This window comes from Chelonia mydas, chromosome 7 (genome assembly GCF_015237465.2).
Source record: "Chelonia mydas isolate rCheMyd1 chromosome 7, rCheMyd1.pri.v2, whole genome shotgun sequence".
Lineage (NCBI taxonomy): Eukaryota > Metazoa > Chordata > Testudines > Cheloniidae > Chelonia > Chelonia mydas.
The window spans coordinates 35,725,256-35,747,875 of record NC_057853.1 but is presented as its reverse complement, the minus strand read 5'-3'; the positions used below and the strand labels follow the sequence as shown (position 1 = coordinate 35,747,875).

The 22,620-nt window shown below is 41.1% G+C and overlaps 1 protein-coding gene across 8 annotated transcripts in view; it reads right to left on the bottom strand.

Annotated features, from left to right (window-relative positions):
• Positions 1 to 22,620, bottom strand: part of IQSEC1 (IQ motif and Sec7 domain ArfGEF 1) — a 692,283-nt gene that overhangs the window by 350,561 nt on the left and 319,102 nt on the right. The window lies entirely within an intron of this gene.

Sequence of the window (22,620 nt, the reverse complement as noted above, 5' to 3'; positions counted from 1 at the left end):
TAGCAAGGAAGCCTTTGGCTTCCTTGACCATGGGATGTTGTTCTGAGAAGGACTGCTGAGCAGAGATGGGGTCCACCTATCAAGGAAGGGGAAAAGTATCTTTGGATACAGACCGGCTAACCTAGTAAGGTGGGCTTTAAACAGGGGCATGAGACAAAAGCCCACAGATAACATGGAGACTTGGGTGAAGAGTCACAATCTAGAGGGAACATGGGCAACCACAGCAGGCACAAAGGAGAGACAAGAGGGAATATAGAGGGGAAATCTAATGAACATCTTAAATGTCTGTATACTAATGCAAGAAGTACTGGAAATAAACAGGAAGAACCAAAAATACTAGTGAATTATCACAATTACAACATAAATGGCATCACATAGACTTGGCGAGATAATTCACATGCCTGGAATATTGACATAGACAGATACAGCTTTTTCAGGAAGAATAGGCAGAGGGAAAAGGGAGGAGGTCTAGCCGTGTATATCTAAGATGTATACACTTACATAAAGGTTGAGATAGAAGTAGGAGGCAGACCTGTAGAAAGTCTCTGGGGAAAAAGAACGGGTAAAAAACAAAGGTGATGGTATGGTAGGTGGTCTACTACAGGCCACCTACCCAGGAAGAAGAAGTGGATGAGGCTTTTTTTAAAACAACTAAGAAAATCATCCAAAGCACATAAGTAGGTGGAGAGGGGGGATTTCAAATACCCAGGAACCTATTTGGAAAATAATAGTGCAGAGCACAGATTTTCTGTCAAGTTATTGGAATCCAATGGAAACAACTTTTCGTTGTAGAAAGTAGAGAAATGTACTAGGGGATAAGTTGTTCTAAATTTGATTCTGATAAATAGGGAGGAACTGGTTTAGAATTTGAAGGTGGAAGGCAGCTTGGGTGAAAGTGATCATGAAATGATGAGTTCATGATTCCAAGGCATGGCAGGAGGCAAAACAGCAGAATAAAGACAATGGGCTTCAGGAAGGCAGACTTCAGCAAACTCAGAGAATTGGTAGGTAAAATCCCATGGAAAGCAAATGTAAGGGAAAAAGTTCAGAAGATTGGCAGTTTTTTGAAGAGACATTATTAAGGGCACAAGCGCAAACTATCCCCATGTATAGGAAATAAGGAAAGTATGGCAAGAGACCACCTGGTTTAATCAGGTGATCTTCAATGACCTGAAACTAAAAAAAAGTGTCATACAAAAAGTGGAAAGTAGGTCAAACTATGAAGGATAAATATAAAAATAAAACAAAACAAAAAAACCCAACACAAGTATGTAGGGACAAAATTAGAAAGGCCAAGGAACGAAATGTGATTAAACTAGCTAAGGACAGAAAGGATAACAAGAAAACATTTTACAAATACATTGGAAGCATGAGGAACACCAAGGACAAGGTAGGCCCATTACTCAATGAGGAGGGAAAGACAATAACAGAAAAGACAGCAATGGCCAAAGTGTTTTTTGGTTCAGTTTTCACCAGAAAGTTTAGCAGTGGTGGGATGACTAACAGTGATCATCAGTGTAAATGGGATAGGATCTGAATTGGGAAAGAACAAGTTAAGAATTACTTAGACAAGTTAGATGTCGTCCAGTCAGCAGGGCCCAATGACATATATAGTAGAATACTTAAGGAACTGGCTGAAGAGATCTCTGAGCCATTCATGATTATTTATAAGAACCCGTGAAGGACTGGAGAGATCCCAGAGGACTAGAAAAGGGCAAATATAGTACTTATCTATAAAAAGTGGAATAAGGACAACCCAGGGAATTATAGACCAGTGAGCTTAACTTTGGTATCCAGAAAGATAATGGAGCATATAATCAAATAATCAATTCATAAGCACCTAGAAGATAAGAAGATGACAAATAATAGTAAACATGGATTTGTCAAGAACAAATCATGTCAAACCAACCTATTATCCTTCTTTGACAGTGTAATAAGGCTTGTGGATAGGAACAAAGCAGCAGATGTGGCATATCTTGACTTTAGTATAGCTTTTGATACTTTTGACATGACCTTCTCATAAGCAAAATAGGAAAATATAGCCTAAGTGAACCTACAATAAGGCTGGTGCACAATTGGTTGGAAAAGCGTACTCAAAGAGTAGTTACCAATAATTCACAGTCAGGCTGGAAGGGCATGTTGAGTGGGGTTCTGCAAGGGTCTGTCCTGGGTCTGGTTCTATTCAGTATCTTCAGAAATGATTTGGATAATGGCGAAGTACACTGATAAAGTTTGAGGATGATACCAAGCTGGGCAGGGTTGCACGCCCTTTGGAAGAGAGGCTTAGAGTTCAAAATGATCTTGACAAACTGGAGAAATAGTCTGAAATAAATAGGTTGAAATTCAATAAAGACAAATTCGATGTACTTCACTTAGGAAGCAATAATCAATTGCACTAATACACAATGTGAGATGACTGCCAAGGAAGGAGTACTGCAGAAAAGGATCTCGGGGTTATAGTGGACCACGAATTAAATATGGTTCAACAAAGTAATATTGCTGGGGGAAAAAAAGTGAACATCATTCTGAGATGTATTAGCAGGAGTTTTGTAAGCAAGACTAGTAGTAATTCTTTTACTCTTCTCAGCACTGATAAGGGCTGAGCTGGAATATTGTGTCCAGTTCTGAGTACCACATTTTGGGAAAAGTGTGGACAAACTGGAGAATGTCTAGAGGAGAGCAACAAAAATGATTAAAGGTCTAGAAGACATGATTTATGAGGAAAGATTTGAAAAAGCTGGATTTGTTTAGTCTGGAGAAGAGAAGACTGAGGGGGACATGAAAACAGTCTTCAATAACACAAAAGGTTTTTATAAAGAGGAGGGTGATAAATTGTTCTCCTTATCCAATGAGGACAGGACAAAAAGTAAGGGGCTTAAATTGCAGCAAGGAAGATTTAGGTTAGATATTAGGAAAAATTTCCTAACCGTCAGAGTGGCTAAGCACTGGAACAAAATTACCTAGGGAGGTTGTGGAATCTCTATCACTGGAGGTTTTAAGAACAGGTTAGACAAACACCTGTTAGGGATGGTCTAGATAACACTGAGTCCTGCCTCAGTGCAAGGGACTGGACTAGATGACCTATCAAGATCCCTTCCAGTCTTACATTTCTATGATTCTATGGTATTGTTCACAGAATATTATCTATAAATTAATGCTACTAGAAGATCACTGGAAAGAAATCCTTTAATAAGTAATGGAATTTTATAATCTCATCGTAATTTGCTGCGTAGGTATATTTTTGAAAATTTTAGGGGTTCAGTTTAGATGGAGGATAAGTGTGAGTGATGAAGAATTGCACTGGCAGTGAGGAAAGTGAGTGGATTCCTTGATTGTTCATTTCCACACCTTTTAAGCGTCGGTTTTCTGAAGAGTTGTAGAATTGTTGTAAAGCACAATATTTTTGGGGTATTAGCTGCACGCCATTGAAAACATTTTTTTGTTACAAATACTAAGCAGATAGTATACTGTTATGCAACAGCTCCCCTGATAGGATACATTGGGATTTTCTTCTTTAAACTTAAATGGGCCAAATTCTCGGTTTCTCTGCACTTTGTGCAGTCATTTAAACCCATGCAAAGTGGATGTAAAAATCTATGAGAACAGAATGGCAGCTGCTTACAGACTTTGCAAGGGTGTAAATGACTACACAGGGTGCTGGGCAATGGAGAATCAGGCCCAATGACTTTACAAAGTATCCAAAAGATACATGTTCCAATTTCAGTTTGTGCTATGTGCTGAGAAGCTGAAGGCTGAAAAATCATGAGACATTGCAGGAAAGGCATTAATATTTGTAATTAGCATGTGAAAGTTGTATAACCCAGTTATGAATTTTTCTGAAGCGTCTTCTCGGAGCCTTCATGTCACGCAGCTATTTTGAAAGAAATTGCTTACCTAGATCAAACATTGGTTCCTGTGAGAGAGTCTCACAAAGGAACTCTGAACATGGTGATTAATGTGCACCCACAACTGAATCTATAATTCAGTTCTCTCTGAAATTCAGAGGGATTCAGGTTTTGAAATTCTGGTTTTAACCCTGCTCTGGTATCCTTCAGCAACTTACCCTCCTTAAGCAATAGTATCCAGCAGCAATTTCACATCTTTCTTATGCCTGCCTACAGATTTTTTTTAATAGACAAATCCATTATTTTCTGTGGTGTGGAGTGGTAGAAGTGGGATTTAGGATCTACAATATAGCCAGCCAAATGGATTATGGAATTACTTTTGAGGACAGCCACAGATACTGTCCTGATTATTCATACATTTTACCCAACAGATGGCCATCATTGGATATTTTATAAAAAGCATATTTAGGCTACTTTATAAAAATAAAGCAACTATTACATGTATGTGACATTTCCTAACTTAAGACTGATGCAAATATTATGGCCCAGGTTAAAGCTGTACACAGAACAGGTCAGAATGGGGACAAACAAAGGTAGCTCTGAGCCAACTTTTCTTTCCCCAGTCCTGGGGCTGCCCACCCACCAGTTGCCCCAAGGGTCAATTCCAGGAGCCAGTGATTATCTAGGCTTCAGAATTCCACAGCCAGGCCCCCTCTGTAAGGGAAGTAAAGGGACTGAATATGCTGATTTTCAGGTTCTGCATAGCACCAGCAGACTGGGAAGGTTGTAGCTCTATATCTCGAAAACACTGCATCTCATATCATGCAACGATGCTTCTATCAACACACCTTGGGGAAGCCTATAAGCAGAAACAGAACCATTCAGTGTATACTGAATGAATGATTAAACCACTCAGAATAGTATCCTATAATAGCAAAAATATTCTTGAACTGCCTTGAAGTATTTTCCAAAATAACTGTCAGCCTTAATAAAAATGAAATCCATAATTATATTCGTAAGTATTTGTAAAAAGTGAGGATTAGATAATAACCTGCAATGAAACTTCCACACAATTCCTCTTCTCTTTTCGCTGATCATTATACAAGAAGATAAATAAAATCTGTGGGAAATATTCATTCCACTGAAGAATCTTACCTTTATTGTGAACTTCTCAAGCAATTGCATTGCTTCTAAGAATGTCATGTAAACCTGCTGCTCACCTGGATGTCTTTTTTAAAAACACACTTTAAAACAAAACAAGCTAACTCATAGGAGAGCTGGTTGAGACCTGCTGACACCTGCAACAAATCTATCTTTGCGGTCAGTATAAGTAAGAGTTCAGAGTTGCTTGAATTCTGAGGGGGATAGTTGGATTATACAGTCTAAAAGTTGACTTTGGTGGGCTTTATTTACTTTGGATAAAATCAAATTAACCTATTTTTCTCTCCCAAAAGGATCTGGCATTTTCTGATATGATCAATAGGTTACAAATAATCCTCTTAAAATTTCCAAATCCCTATATGCAGGGCCAGTGCCAGCCAAATGAACCAGCTGCAGTACCAAAGATGTAAAATGTAGGATGATGAAAAATGTGTGCACTCTGCATACTTCTGTACTTTAAAGAGCTGCTCCCAGAAATCCCATTCAGCATGCCCAAGTGTACGCTCAAGCATGCTATGGTACACATCAGTGAAACTGTGCTCAAATATCTGAGCACAGAATATGTCCCAAAGTTTAGAGACTCTTCATATATGAAAAATGCAACATATTATAGTATCAAGGGCATCCGAAGGAATGAGGTAGAGACCACATGGTCAAAAATGCAACAGAGCCCTCACACAACAGTGCCTGCCTCTCTAGGCCAGAGCCAACTCCACTCCTCAATGAACACTTGTTTCAATTATCATTTCTACAGCCTCTCTCACAACCCAGATAGTGGGGGGAAGGGAAGCCTATTAAAATATTTATAGCTTTCCCACACTGATCTTAATCAAGTCTGCATTATCCTTTCAGAACTGAATCCTCCTTGTTAAAGATACTGGTTTATTTATATGACTATATCTATTTAAAGGTCCCACAGCAACATTCATAGCTGAGGATTTGTATGTCCAGTATTGACAACCCCATGCATTTTAAAACAAAAACAAAAAAACGTAGTCACCTCTCCCCCCCATCATGAAATTGATTTACCCTCCCGCCCAAGATTAAGAGATACCCCCAATAATAAATCCTATTATTTTCTATCTGCCTTTTGGTTTTTTTCTCCCACACATGAGGGGAAGCTGCTACTCCTAGTTTGTGCGTGATCATCTTGGGTTCAAAATGTAACCTTAAACACACCCAGAAAACGAAGGCCTTTCTGTTCATCACTCAGAACAGGGATGTGCAGAGTGGCTATTCTATCGCTCTCTATCTCCTTCTCAATCTAGACAGGACAGGCAGCAACACCATTCACATTCTCTCCCCATGCTCCCCACCAATGTCTGGTTCCCCACGTAATCCCTATATTCACTTGCCCCCATGTTTCTCTCCCTTTTCCTTCAGTCTCCTACCTATCACAATCTCTCTCCCATACCACATATCTGTGCTGTTCTCTCACTCTGTATTCTTCTCCTGTCACTCCCCTACATGCCTCAGTTTCCTGTCTTGTTTCCTAACACACCCCCATTCCCTACTGCTCTTACAGTCTCATTCCCTGCACCTCCACATCCTCCTGTCTCCTGACTGGCCCTCACAAAGTGACCAAGGAGTCATCATTTTCCCTAAAAGAAGCCTGGCTACAAATCCTTTAGAAACAATGGGAGGTTGCAGCCACCTCTGCTTGAGAAAGCTTCACTTTCACCTGCAAATCTGTAAAAGGATGTAACAGCCATTTTTGTGAGAGTACCTGTGGTTTCAGTTCTGTTGACAGTAGGGTGACCAGATGTCCTGATTCTATAGGGACAGTCCTGATTTTTGGGTCTTTTTCTTATATAGGCTCCTACTACCCACCCCCGTCCTGATTTTTCACATTTGTTGTCTGGTCACCCTAGTTGACAGTAATGGGAAATGTTGGCGATTTTAGATAAGGGCAAACCTTTGTGGAATGAAGGCAGAAATCACAAATTCATGAGAACTCTTAAAATGAAACCATCCAACTATCATGAGACTTAATAAAAATCACAAGTCAGCAAGACTGTCTTTCATGGATATTTTGGAACAGCTACACATGGAGACGTGTATTGAACAAAAGAGTGGAATCCACACAAAAATGATCAAGTATTTCTGGGAGAGAAAATGTTGTCCTGAGTTTGTATGCAATAATTTTTTTCCACATCACTTGAGGAATTACACGTATGGGAATATCTATCATATATGTTATTTTATTTTAGGGCTTTATACTGTTAGCATCACCACTCAAAGGTGTTATCAGCGTCTCAGACTGTGTGGGTTTTAACACTTTTTGGAAGAATCGGGGCCACAAAACTAAGGAAGCATTACTATGAACCATGTAAGTAGGTGCAACAACTTTTGCATTTTGGCTAGTAAATCTGTGGCTTCTTCATTAACACTTTCTTCTGGTATCTATATATTTCATTGGACATTAAACACCTACTTAATTATATTGCACTTGAGTCTCTACGGTCTTACATGAACTCAGAATGGCAGCTTTTTACACCCACTTTTGCACAGGGGTAAAGATTCAATGCCGTGGAGAATCAGGGCCATTGATTCTTAGAATCAAAGGGCTTGGCTACACTTGCAAGTTAGAGCGCATTAAGTCAGCCCCAGGCACCCTAACTCCTGAGGTGTCCACACTAGCAAGGCATGTAGAGCGCCCAAACTCCGCAGCTGGAGCGCCCTGGTAGTCTACCTCCATGAAAAGCATAATGCTTGCTGTGCCCCAGCTGGAGCGCCATGGCACCAGTGTGGACACCCGGGTTTATTAATGCTCTCTGCAGCTGTTAGCTCTCCTCAAGGCACAGAACCCCAGAGGACAGTACGGACGTGAAACAATCAGTCCCCCTTGCCCCTGTGCTTACTCACCATTTTGGGGCTCCTGCGGGTTATGTGCACTCTCTTTGGGATGGGCAATTTCTGCTATTGTGTACACTGTACTTGTCTTTAAGTATGGCCAAATCATTGCTCTGTCTGGTGTGGGCAATGCTGCCTCTGTTAAGTGTTGCATTTTGGCTTTACAGATGCAACCTTGAGATCCCAGCTGTCCTTGTTATCAATGTATGAAAGACTCCAAAGAATCAGGAAGCGACCGCGAAGAAGCAAAGAGGACCTACTGCATGAAGTCATGCAGCAGTCCCTTAATGAAAATCAAAAAGTGCAGGAGTGGTGGGAGACTGAAAGGAGGCTCCACCAGCAGAATGTGGATCGCCAGCACCAAACCACGGAGCGACTGCTAAGCATCATGGAGTGCCAAGCGGACTCAATACAGGCGCTCGTAGCAATGCAGACGGAGCACATCTGTGACCGCCCCTCCCCCCTCCTGCACAGCCCTTGTCCCAAAACTCTTTCCCTTGTGCCCCCATGTCACTGCCAACCCACTTCCCCCAACATCGGGTTTCTTATCGCCACCAGCTGCCTCCAACACCTGTAGCTTCACCACCCAGCCGTGCAAATTACGACCCTTATGCACTGCACTCAACCCCCATTACCATGCATTGTAGCCAGCCTGAAATGCAGCACTCACTGCACGGCACTCCAGACATGAAGGCTGAGTATGATAACAGGACATACGCAAATCTGTGATTGTCCTGTTCCTCGCCCCCCGTTTCCTCCCCCCACACAGCACAGATGTGTCATGCCCTGTTTCTCAAGCAGTTGTATTTCTTTTCAATAAATGAATTTTTTGGCTTTGAAAGTATTCTCTATTGCATTAAGTAAAAGGTACTGTAGCCCAGGAAAGCAACAGGTACTGCAAGTCAGTCCATCATACGTAGCAAACACAGATGCTTACTAGCATTGGAACCACTGCACTTCACTCCCGTGCAGGGCACCAAACATTACTGATGGCTTTCAGCATCAAATTGCTCCCTCAAGGCATCCTTATAGCCCTGCGCTGGGCCCCGCTAATAGCCCTGGGCTATGGCTATTCAAATTCAGCCTCCAGGTGTTGAACCTCTGTGGTCCATGCCTGAGTGAAGCTTTCACCCTTCCCTTCACAAATGTTATGAAGGGTACAGCATGCGGCTATACCCGTGGGGATGTTGTCATCGACCAGGTCCAGCTTCCCACACAGACAGCGCCAGTGGCCCTTTAAACAGCCAAAAGCACACTCAACAGTCATCCTGCACTGACTCAGTCTGTTGTTGAACTGCTCGTTGCTGCTGTCAAGGCTCCCTGTGTAGGGTTTCATGAGCCACGGCATTAAAGGGTAAGTGCGGTCTCCAAGGATCCCAATGGGCATTTCAACTTCCCCTACGGTGATCTTCTGGTTTGGGAAGAAAGTCCTGGCTTGCAGCTTCCTGAATGGGCCTGTGTTCTGAAAGATGCATGCGTCATGGACCTTACCGGACCAGCCTGCATTAATGGCCATGAAATGCCCATGGTGATCCACAAGCGCCTGGAGAACCATAGAGAAATACACCTTCTGATTTATGTACTCGGAGGCTAGGTGGGCTGGTGCCAGAATTGGAATATGCATCCCATCTATTGCCCCTCTGCAGTTAGGGAAACCCATTTGTGGAAAGCCAGCCACAACGTCACGCACGTTGCCCAGAGTCACGGTTCTTCTGAGCAGGATGCGATTAATGGCCCTGCAAACTTGCATCAAAATGATTCCAACTGTCAACTTTCCCACTCCAAACTGGTTAATGACCGATTGGTAGCTGTCTGGAGTTGCCAGCTTCCAGATTGCAACAGCCACACGCTTCTCCACTGGCAGGGCAGCGCTCAACCTTGGGTCCTTGTGCCGCAGGGTTAGGCCGAGCTCAGCACACAGTCCCATGAAAGTGGCTTTCCTCATCTGAAAGTTCTGCAGCCACTGCTCGTCATCGCAGACGTGCATGATGATGTGATCCCATCACTCAGTGCTTGTTTCCCGAGCCCAAAAGTGGCATTCCACTGAGGGAAGCTTGTCCGTGAATTCCACAAGCAATCTCGTGTTGAATGTGTTATGTGAGTCGACATCATCGTCGGACTCCTCACTGTCACTTTGTAGCTTAAGGAGTAACTTGACTGCAATTCGTGACGTGCTGGCGAGACCCATCAGCATATTCCTCACAAGTTCAGGATCCATTCCCACAGACCAAAAGGGAAGATAGAGTGCCCAGTACAAAAAATGTTGAAAGATGGCGCCAAATGTGGATGGAAGCACAGGGATTGTTGGGATGCGAAGTGATGCATCGTGGGGCATGGGGCAGGACCCAGAATGCCTCGCACCCCCTTACCCCCTTCCCACAAGCCACAGTGCCAGAATAGGAACAGGTGCTCTGTGGGATAGCTGCCCATAATGCACCGCTCCCAATGCCGCTGCAAGTGCCGCATATGTGACCACGCCAGTGCGCTTGCAGCTGACAGTGTGAACACACTGCAGCGCTTTCCCTGCTGCGGTCTCCGAGGGCTGGTTTAACTCACAGCGCTCTACATCTGCAAGTGTAGCCATGCCCAAATATTGCTTCTACATAGGATTTCTTCTCACCTATCCTTGGAACTTGGCCTTAATGTTCTGTATTTACAGCAACCATTTCTGACAATACTTTGACAGCATATAGTCTCTGTTGCCTCTCCGTACTGAGTATATTGGCAATTTGGTAGTCTTCTGGAACATGATTCTGCTGGAACACAGTATCTCTTCATCTGTCTTTTGTTGCACTACTTATTCAGAAGATTATTAGTTTCTCTCAAGACGATGTGCTGCATTCATGAGACAATTGCTTCTATCTAACTATACCTCTCACACTGTCTAGATCACAATAGTAACTACTCTGACTGTTGTATGCACCTGGGAATGGAAAATGAACCTTCTTTTCAGATCCCTTATTAGGCACCCATGCTGGAAACATTTACATGTGTGCTTATCTTTATTCATGTTGATAGGCAATATTATATACTCCCAGAATGCTTTGTATTTAAGCTAATTTGTGTAACTATAAACTGTACTCCCAGAATGCCTTGTACTCTTGCTAAGCTTTATTGTGGAAATCTACTAGTATTAAATTGTTATAACCTCTGTTATTTGTATGTTTAGAATCTGTCAAAAAGCATGATGTATCTTTGGCTAAGGTTTGCCAAATATGAGTTGTGTGCTAGGTAGTGTGGAAATTTCTACAGTCTACTGGCATCTGGAATGTTATTGTGAGCTAGGTATAGTTAGTCCAGATCTTTCTATGGTCCACTGACATCTGAAATGATATGTACAAAACCTAGATAAGAAAAAGTGTCTAAGGTCTGTGGAATCTGTGCAATTTTCTATCTGTCACAAACAAAAGGAATTTAAATATGAAAATTAAGCTCATAATTTGGAACAGAGTAATGATGCTGCAAGACTGTTTTCCAGATTGATAATGTGTTCACCTTTCTGTATTGTGCTGATTTATCTTTGATTAATAAACTGATAAAGCCTGGTCATCGGATGTCTTATCAATAAAGGAATTGGACCCTCAATAATATAAGTATTACATTTGAAGCCAATGGGACTATGTATGCAAATAAAGTTAAGCACATGCATAAGAGTTTGCAAGATCAGGGCCTTACTTTCCATTCATCTGTTGTTGTGTAAACTCCCTCTGGTAATTAATTTCTTTCTTTAAAACAAATACAAGTCTTACACCTATATCACCTGCTGTTATAAACATGACAGGAGCAAGTGCCTGCGATTCTTATTGTCCTTCAGCAATAGCACTTCCCTGCTATTGCTTTTAACATCTTGTCTGGTCTTAAGCAACACAGGGCGTGCTACTGTGTGACAAAATACAGGGTGAGACAGACAATTATCCCTAGGCAGTTTTGTAACAGGCTGACATTGTGTGCCTGAAACACCCCGTCTCATTGGCAGATGATGGTTCTGCTAAGAAAATGTTAAGTGGGCTTTGCTGGCTCATATCTGAATGGGATTATGGAGATGAAACTAACCATCTGGCAGACATAGCATGGGTTTGAGACAAACAGGTCTGAAGGGAACAAAGCTTAGAAGTAACCAAGCGTTGTATAAAGCAACCATAGTAGTAGTCAAGCTTGAGGAAAAGACTTACATTAATCTTAAGTCTAAGACTATTTTGGAACTACCCTTGTGTTCATAAACCAGCTCCTAGGAGTATTATGCTCATGGCATACAGACAGAGAAGTTAAATAAAAATATTAGAGCTGTCAAGCAATTAAAAATTAATTGTGATTAATCACACTGTTAAACAATAATAAAATATCATTTATTTACATATTTTGTACGTTTTCTACATTTTCAAATATATTGATTTCAATTACAACACATAATACAAAGTGTACAATGCTCACTTTATATTTGATTATAAGTATTTGCACTGTAAAAAAAAGAAACAGTATTTTTCAATTCACCTAATGCAAGTACTATAGTACAATCTCTTTATCATGAAAGTTGAACTTACAAATGTAGAATTATGAGCAAAAAAACTACATTCAAAAATAAAACAATGTAAAATTTTAGAACCTGCAAGTCCATTCAGTCCTACTTCTTGTTTGGCCAATTGCTCAGACAAACAAGTTAGTTTGTATTTGCATGAGGTAATGTTGCCCACTTCTTGTTTACAATGTCACCTGAAAGTGAGAACAGGCATTCTCGTAGCACTGTTGTAGCCGTCGTCACAAGGTATTTACATACCAAATGTGCTAAAGATTCATATGTCCCTTCATTCTTCAACCACCATTCCAGAAGACATGTGTCCATGCTGATTATGGGTTCTGCTTGATAACAATCCAAAGTAATGTGGACAGATGCATGTTCATTTTAATTATCTGAGTCAGATGCCACCAGGTTGATTTTCTTTTTTGGTGGTTCAGGTTCTACAGTTTCTGCACAGGAGTGTTGCTCTTTTAAAACTTCTGAAAGCACGCTCCACACCTCGTCCCTCTCAGATTTTGGAAGGCACTTCAGATTCTTAAACCTTGGGTCGAGAGCTGTAGCTATCTTTAGAAATCTCACATTGGTACCTTCTTTGAGTTTTGTCAAATCTGCAGTGAAAGTGTTCTTAAAATGAACAAAGTGCTGGGTCATCATCCGAGACTACTATAACATGAAATATATGGCAGAATGCGGGTAAAACAGAGCGGGGACATACAATTCTCCCCCAAGGTGTTCAGTCACAGATTCAATTAACGCATTATTTTCTTTTAATGAGGGTCATCAAATGGAAGCATGTCCTCTGGAACGGTGGCCGAAGCATGAAGAGGCATATGAATGTTTAGCATATCTGACGCATAAATACCTTGCAATGCCAGCTACAAAAGAGCCATGCAAATGCTTGTTCACACTTTCTGGTGACATTGTAAATCAGAAGTGGGCAGCATTATCTCCTGTAAGTGTAAACAAATTTGTTTGTCTGAGAGATTGGCTGAACAAGTAGGAGGATTGACTGGACTTGTAGGCTCTGAAGTTTTACATTGTTTTGTTTTTGGAGTGCACTTACGTAACAAAAAAATCAACTTTGGTAAATTGCACTTTCACGATAAAGAGATTGCACTACAGTACTTGTATGAGGTTAATTGAAAAATACTATTTCTTTTGTTTATCATTTTTACAGTGCAAATAGTTGTAATAAAAATAATACACACTTTGATTTCAATTACAACACAAAATACAATATATATTAAAATGTAGAAAAACATCCAAAATATTTAATACATGTCAATTGGTATTCTATTGTTTAACAGTGCTATTAAAACTGCGATTAATTTTTTTTTTTAGTTAATAGCGTGAGTTAACAGCAATTAATCGACAGCCCTAAAAAAATATCAAATACTCTTGCTGGAAGGTTGCAAAGAAACACTACTTTTACACTTGGAATCCAAAATGATAACACACAGTAACAAAAGAGAGAGAGACAAAACAGGCTGCTCCCTACGGCAGAGAGGCATAACTCAGCCACCTTATTTTAGGCTTGTTCTTCCTAGACTGAGTCTAATTGCACTTTCCTACAGAACCTTTTATACTGCAAGCAGGACCACAAACTCCTTACAAATAAAGTATCATCCTATTCCTATACAGTTTTCATACACTCCACAAGGGAGAGAGAAGTTTTTGTTTGGTTTTGGTTTCTTTAATCTACAAATGTGAAGTTTTGTTTGCAGTGTTGTGGTGTCTCTGAATACGAGGGGCAGAGTGGGGAAGATCACAAATTGGCCTTTTCACAACGATGTGCACGTATGTGACCTCTGTGTCCAAAAAACCCAGCAATCATGGTTCAAATTTCTAATTCTGAATATCAAATACGTGCAGGTGAACTGCTTAACAATCCACAGTCCAAGAATTAAAAGAATTTTCCAGGAAAAAATTACTAAAAGAACTAAGGGATGAAATTAAGTGGTACAGAAACTATATATGATTATTTAGAGAGACCATTTAAATGACAAAAGGCAATTGACGGGGAAAAAAAACACAAAAAAACCACACCACCAAATCAATTACAGGACCAGATTTCTGACCAGAGTGATGGTGCAGAATTCTGTATTTAGGGAGAAAGCAGCCAGGCTCCAAGAGGGAAGGGAAGTTAACACAGATAACAAAATTATAGAAACATAGGCCTGCCAGAGTAATTGGAAAACAGTATGAAGAGTTCCACTGCTATGGACAGGAACAATTCCACTGCTGAACAGTTTTAAACACCACTATAGTTTTTCACATTATGCAAATATAAAAATAAATTAAAACTGATGAGTATTAATGAGTCAGTGCTTCAAGAATTGTATGTTTTTATTTGGGAAGAACTTCTCGCTAAGTACTGTTCACTAAATTGATTAATACCTTTAATGGGTAATGCTCGCATTTGTCTCCTCACAAATTCTAAAATGGAAGCTATTTGTTGTCCATTTTAAATAATCATCCAAAAAAATTCAGATTTAAAAGATTACAGTTCTGGATTTGTCAGGTGCTCACCTGGCAGGACTGGGATTAACTTTGTTATTCTCTCTACAACAATGGAAAAGCATCTAGGCCCAAATCTTTCATCTTAACTTGGGGAAAATTCTTCTTTTCTTCACAAGAGTTCTAACTGACTGAAAACTGCAAGTTCTATTATCAAGTTCTGTTTTTATTTTTGCTTTGTCAGACAAGCTACACCTTGTCTATTTTAATGAGGATATTGTGTCATAAATCTACAGCTTCTACACAGGGAACTATTTTCCCTTTTTTATTCACGGAGGGATTAATTTGACTCTGAGGAAGCAATAGAACCTTGGACTGACATTGGCAGACATTCATTCCAGGTGTCAAGCTTTCAGTAACTGTCATTATGAACAAGGCACATGAAACCATTGCTAATTCTGTACACTATAACTCAAAAACAGGAGAGAAACCTATCTCATTAATTTAAAAAAACAACCCTCAAATCAAAGCCAAGTCCTTATGTTTCTGTACTTAATATATTGTGTAGTTTCCTGCAAGTGAAATTTTTCAATAAAAATCAATTGAAGCAAAAGCCAATATTTACGCTAATTAAATAGGAAAAGATAAATGAAGCTCTGATTTATCCAGTGCTGTCAATTAAAGAATCTTACATCAAAAGTCAGTGGCTGCACTGAATAATCCAACAATGCAGCAGAATAGCCGGACTATGAGTGACTAACACAATGAACTTTTTCTTCAAAAGTGCATAGTCATAGTGGTATCTGATTCCATCAGTAAAGCTAAAAATAAAAATCTTCCAGTATTTTCAATATAACTCCCCCATTTGTAGAGTTAGAGCTGGTCTAAACACAGCATTTGCATCAATGTAGCTATAATGGTATAGAAATCAATATAGTAAAATTGGAATAACATGAAGTGTGGATGTAGCTGTATTGATATAAAAGTATCCTCTATCAGCATAGATTGTTTGTAAACAGAGTTAAATTGATACAACTTGGCCATGAAAACTTGGTGGAATTGAATCTTGGCATACAGGAAAACATTTTACCTTTTAATTTATTATGAATAGAACTCATTTTCTTTCCCCCTTACTATACTTACACGAAGGGGAGCCAGACAAGGTCATTACTTCTGTGTGGGAGCACTTTAAAAAAAGAGAACAAGGATGCTGAACAAAGTGCTGCTTATGGCTCAACAGAGGGTGCTCTTCTCCGAGTCAATATTGAACCAATGCCTCAGCATGAAGTTACAGGAAAGAAAGCATTCTGCATTTAATGTAGCCATCTTTGGGATAAGATATCAAATGTGGACTTTGACCACTGGCAGTTAGTGTGCTTGATCCTTGGGGGGAAGGGGTCAAAGGAGAGGTGGAGGCTCTGAGCCAGTGATTCTCAAACTTTTTTTTATGCGGACCACTTGAAAATTGCTGAGGGTCTCAGCGGCAGGGCCAGCTCTAGCCACCAGCAAAACAAGCAGGTGCTTGGGGCGGTGGCACATATCTAGGGTGGCATTCCGGCGCCGGCCATGCTGCCTCTAGAAATGTGCCCCCACCGCCCCAGCTGGCCTCCGCTCCTCCTCCGGCTGCTCCCCTGAGTGCATCGCTGCCGCTCTGCTTCTCCCCTCTCCCTCCCAGGCTTGCCGTGTGCGAAACAGCTGTTTAGCACAGCAAGCCTGGGAGGGAGGGAGGGAGGGAGAAGCCGAGCGGCGGCACACTCGGGGGAGGCGGCGGCTGTGGTGGAGTGGAGGTGAGCTGGGGAGTGGTTCCTCTACCCCCCCCCGTTACTTCCTGTGCTCCCCCCCGCTCACCTCTGCTCGCTCCCCTGAATGCGCTGCCTCTCCCTCGCCTGAGAGGGAGGGGGAGAAGTGGAGCGGTGGCGTGTTCAGGGGAGCAGGCGGAGTGGAGGTGAGCTAGGGCGGGGAGTAGCGGGGGTGGGGGGGTGGAAGCCGCAGGAAGCAATGGGCAGGTGGAAATGCAGCACGCCCGGAGAGGAGGCGGTGCCGGGGATTTGGGGGAAGGGGTGGAGTTGGGGCATAGCCAGAGCATGAAAAAAAAAAAAGCAGGGGCGGCCAAAAATTTTTTTGCTTGGGGTGGCAAAAATCCTAGAGCCAGCCCTGCTCAGCGGACCATTTAATGATGTTTGTACTGTTAGCTAACTATTGTAAAGTGCTTTGGATAAAAGTGCTATTTTAAAAAAACGTTAATTAACAACTTTTTTAGTTCTACAAGTAAAAGCACACAACTCCTATTTTAATATTAGTAGTCTTACCTTTCTAATGCAATGGACGTGCCCTCTCTCCCCTGCCACGGCGGGCCCCGAGCTGGGGCTGGGAAGGAGGGCCGTCTCGCCCCAGCAGCCACAGCCCTGGAGCTAGGGAAAGTTGCCCCTTTCTCTGGCCACTGCAGCCCTGCACATCCCAAATTCCCCCACCCCCTCTTCTCACCGCATTGTCCCCTCCCACCTACCCTTCATTCCCCCCAAGGCCACCACCTCACCTTACATGTGCATCTTCTCCAGGGTCCAGGCACCTAATTAGCAGAGCCACTAATTAGGTGGGTGGCCCTTCATTCTCTTGTGTGTGGCCGCCCAGGCACGCACCTTAGAGGGAACTATCCCTGGAAGACCTGAATGGAGCTCATGGACCACTGGTGACCCATAGACCACAGTTTGCGAACTTCTGTTCTAAGCCATCTTTCCACTTCTCAGATCCCGAGCTATCTTGGGGATTAATCATAGAATATCAGGGTTGGAAGGGACCTCAGGAGGTCATCTAGTCCAACCCCCTGCTCAAAGCAGGACCGATCCCCAATTAAATCATCCCAGCCAGGGCTTTGTCAAGCCTGACCTTAAAAACTTCTGAGGAAGGAGATTCCACCACCTCCCTAGGTAACACATTCCAGTGTTTCACCACCCTCCTAGTGAAAAAGTTTTTCCTAATATCCAACCTAAACCTCCCCCACTGCAACTTGAGACCATTAGTCCTTGTTCTGTCATCAGCTCCCACTGAGAACAGTCTAGATCCATCCTCTTTGGAACCCCTTTCAGGTAGTTGAAAGCAGCTATCAAATCCCCCCTCATTCTTCTCTTCTGCAGACTAAACAATCCCAGTTCCCTCAGCCTCTCCTCATAAGTCATGTGCTGTAGCCCCTTAATCATTTTTGCTGCCCTCTGCTGGACTCTTTCCAATTTTTCCACATCCTTCTTGTAGTGTGGGGCCCAAAACTGGACACAGTACTTCAGATGAGGCCTCACCAGCGTCGAATAGAGGGGAACGATCACATCCCTCGATCTGCTGGCAATGCCCCTACTTATACATCTCAAAATGCCATTGGCCTTCTTGGCAACAAGGGCACACTGTTGACTCATATCCAACTTCTCGTCCACTGTAACCCCTTTTCTGCAGAACTGCTGCCGAGCCATTCAGTCCCTAGTCTGTAGCGGTGCATGGGATTCTTCCGTCCTAAGTGCAGGACTCTGCACTTGTCCTTGTTGTACCTCATCAGATTTCTTTTGGCCCAATCCTCTAATTTGTCTAGGTCCCTCTGTATCCTATTCCTACCCTCCAGCATATCTACCTCTCCTCCCAGTTTAGTGTCATCTGCAAACTTGCTGAGGGTGCAATCCACACCATCCTCCAGATCATTTATGAAGATATTGAACAAAACCAGCCCCAGGACCGACCCTTGGGGCACTCCACTTGATACCGGCTGCCAGCTAGATATGGAGCCATTGATCGCTACCCATTGAACCCGACAATCTAGCCAGCTTTCTATCCACCTTATAGTCCAATGGCAAAGCTGGGTGGGAAATGTTTTTTTATCCCAGGGAAATCTGAGATTTTGAAAAATGTTCTTCATCCCAAATTGGAAAGAAAAGTTGAAGTTTCAACATTTTTTGTAAACTGAACCTGAAAAAAAAAGTTGGTTCAGTTCAATCAAAATGTTTCATTTTGATTTTACCCTGTATGTTTTTATTCATTTTCTCCTATAAATTAAGTTTAATATCAATACCAGAAGTGTTTTGAAGTGAAAAACTGAAACTTTCATTTAGAAAATGTCAGAATAGAATGTTTAGACAGTTGCTAAACTTTTTTCAAGCAAATAATTCATTGAAACAGACTCTTTCCCATGGAAAGTTTTGATTTTGACACATTGGCATTTTGAACGGAAAAACGTCATATACAAAATTCCCAACCAGCTCTTCCTAAAAGGTCCCCAGGGTACCTAAGAGCACCCAACAAAGTTCAAAGAATCCTCCACTGCTAGCATGGCACTTTCCCGTCTCACTGACATGTCCTCCATGTGATTGTGGTTTGGCCCATAGCAGCCTTAAGTAAGCCAAGGATGCCTGATCCTTTACTGCCTCTTTAAGACAGTTTTGTGGCTGAAGTTTGTGTGTCAGTTGCTATGTTTCACCGTAGAGTTGGCTCCTGTAGTGCAGTGAATGAAGCAATCCTTGTACATCAGCATAAGTCTATGAAGTGCTTTAAAACATTTTGGGGATGAAAGATACTACAGATATGCAAGATGATCTCATTATTATATGAGCTGAACAAGTCATGGTATTTGCTTTGTGAAATTTAGCAAAAAACGAAATCTTTTGGGGATACACAACATTCAGAATGAGAAAAATCACCAGACACCGATGTGTCCCAAAACCTGCATTTAGTAACTATATACAAACAGACTAGGCCTAGATACATACACAATGTTCTTCTGCTAGGTTCTGGTGGTTTCTGCAATAGAAGACAGAAGAGATCCACTAGAGAGCTCACAAACTATTTAAATACTATTTAAAGGGATATTACCCAATTACTATACACTGCTATAAGGTATTTCATAAGGTATATATTGAGACTACACTTCCAAATCACACGTGTTCTTCAGAGTGTATATGAAAGCAATCATCTTTAAAAACATCTGAATTTTCTAAAAGGTAGATAATTTTTTTCCCCTCAAGGTCACTGTATTCACATACTGGTCTCACCTCATAGGGCAGTTGAATCCAGTGGGGCTGCTGAGCAATCATGGTTGGTAAATAGGGTACTATGCCTCATGACCCAGTTGGAGAGTGGGAGAATTGTGGGAGTCCACCCCAAGAAGGGTGAATTGCAGGGCCTATCATCTGAAGGAGGTGCACTCAGAGACACAGAGGGATCAAAATTATAGATAGTCCTGATACATGACACCTTCTCACCCATTTTTTCCTAGGGCTCTCAATTAATCGCAATTAACTCACGCGATTAACTAAAAAAAATTAATCGTGATTAATCGCACTTATAACAATACCAATTGAAATTAAATATTTTTGGATTTTTTACTAAATTTTCAATATAGATTTCCAGTTACAACACAGAATACAAACCGCACAGTGCTCACTTTATATTTATTTTTGATTACAAATATTTGCATTGTAAAAACAAAAGAAATAGTATTTTTCAATTCGCCTCATACAAGTACTGAAGTGCAATCTCTTTATCGTGAAAGTGTAACTTACAAATGCAGATTTTTTTTGGTTGCATAACTGCACTCAAAAACAAAACAGTGTAAAATTTTAGAGCCTACCAGTCCATTCAGTCCTACTTATTGTTCTGCCAATCGCTAAGACAAGTTTGTTTACATTGAGGAAGATACTGCTGCCTGCTTCTTATTTACAATGTCACCTGAACATGAGAACAGGCGTTCGCATGGCACTTTTGTAGCTGGCACTGCAAGGTATTTACATGCCATATATGCTAAACATTCGTGTGCCCCTTCATGCTTCAGCCACCACTCCAGAGGACAGGCTTCCATGCTGATGATGCTCATTAAAAAAAAATAATGCGTTAAATTTGTGACTGTACTCCTTGTGGTGAGAATTGTATATCTCCTGCTCTGTTTTACTGGCATTCTACATATATTTCATGTTATAGCAGTCTCGGACTATGACCCGGCACATGTTCGTATTAAGATGACTATCACAGCAGATTTGACAAAATGCAAAGAAGGTTCCAATGTGAGATTTCTAAAAATAGCTACAGCACTCGACCCAAAGTTTAAGACTCTGAGGTGCCATCCAAAATCTGAGTGGGACGAGGTGTGGAGCATGCTTTCAGAAGTCTTAAAAGAGCAACACTCTGATGCGGAAACTACGAACCCAAACCACCAAAAAAGAAAATCAACCTTCTGCTGGTGACATCTGACTCAAATGATGAAAATGAACATGCATCGGTCCTCATTGCTTTGGATTGTTATTGAGCAGAACCCATCATCAGCATGGGTGCATGTCCTCTGGAATGGTGGTTGAAGCATGAAGGGACATATGAACCTTAAATCACATCTGGCACGTAAATATCGTGCAACAACAGTGTCATGCGAACACCTGTTCTCACTTTCAGGTGACATTGTAAACAAGCAGACAGCATTATCTCCTGCAAATTGTAAACAGACTTGTTTGTCTGAGTGATTGGCTGACCAAGAAGTAGGACTGAGTGGACTCGTAGGCTCTAAAGTTTTACATTGTTTTATTTTGATGATCTCCTGAGGTCCCTTCCAACCCTGATATTCTATGATTCTTAATGCAGTTTTTTTTGTACATAATTCTACATTTGTAAGTTCAACTTTCATGATAAAGAGATTGCACTACAATACTTGCATTAGGTGAATTGAAATACTTTTTTGTTTTTTACAGTGCAAATATTTGTTATCAAAAATATAAAGTGAGCACTGTACTTTGTATTCTGTGTTGTAATTGAAATAAATATATTTGAAAATCTAGTAAACATCCAAAAATATTTAAAATAAATGGTATTCTATTGTTTAACAGTGTGATTAATCGCATGATTAATCATGATTAATTTTTCTAATCTCTTGACAGCCCTAATTTCTTCCTTTTGTTTGGCTGCTGCTGCTGATTTTCCTGGTGTAAGTTACTGAGGTCCATGTCATGAATACAGAAGGCAAAAACAGCAAATGTCATTAACAAAACTAATGTGAGAGTCACACCATGAGTTTTCATAGATCTTGTACTAAAATTACATTTTTTAAAATAGGCTCCATAGGCAGCAGATGGAGTATGCCATCCTTAGGTAGAAAAGATAAACTAGTCCTACATTCTGGAGAATATGTCCCTGCTGAGTAGGCCACCTGAAGGATCTAGTTCACTCATAAAACCTGAATTTTATACCACTATTAGGAGAAAATGAATAGACCTATTTAAAAGGAATATAGGCTGGTGTATAAAGAGAAAGTCATTCAGGTTTACTCAGCACAGGAAGATTGTGGCCTATTTGCAGTAAATACATGAATACATATTTGGTACTGTTTGTACCTTAATTTGCTCCACAAAATATTTTTGATGGGTATTTACACTTTTAGAGTATTTTTTTTCCCTTCTGAAACACAGTGATTGCTTCTGAAACTATTTTATATTCCCCTTATAGGAGCTATTATTCCTGGATTAATGAAGTCCTGAGATCACAGATATATTCAGTTAATGTTCAGAGACTTTATATGAATCTTTAAGGATAAAATAAAAATAACACTACTGACTTTGTAATAAAGTCCCAAACCTCGTCTGGCTGTTGTTCATATAAATACATTTGAAAGGCTGATCCTGAAAGGTGCTGCATGGGATTGGAGGATTGCAGGTGCCCAGCACATTCCAGGATTAGGCTATTAGCAATGTACTGAGTGGTTTCTTTGTGGTGCTGAGTTTCCTCAATAAGTGGAAATAAGTGGAAGTTGAGGCCATCCAGCACCCCACAGGA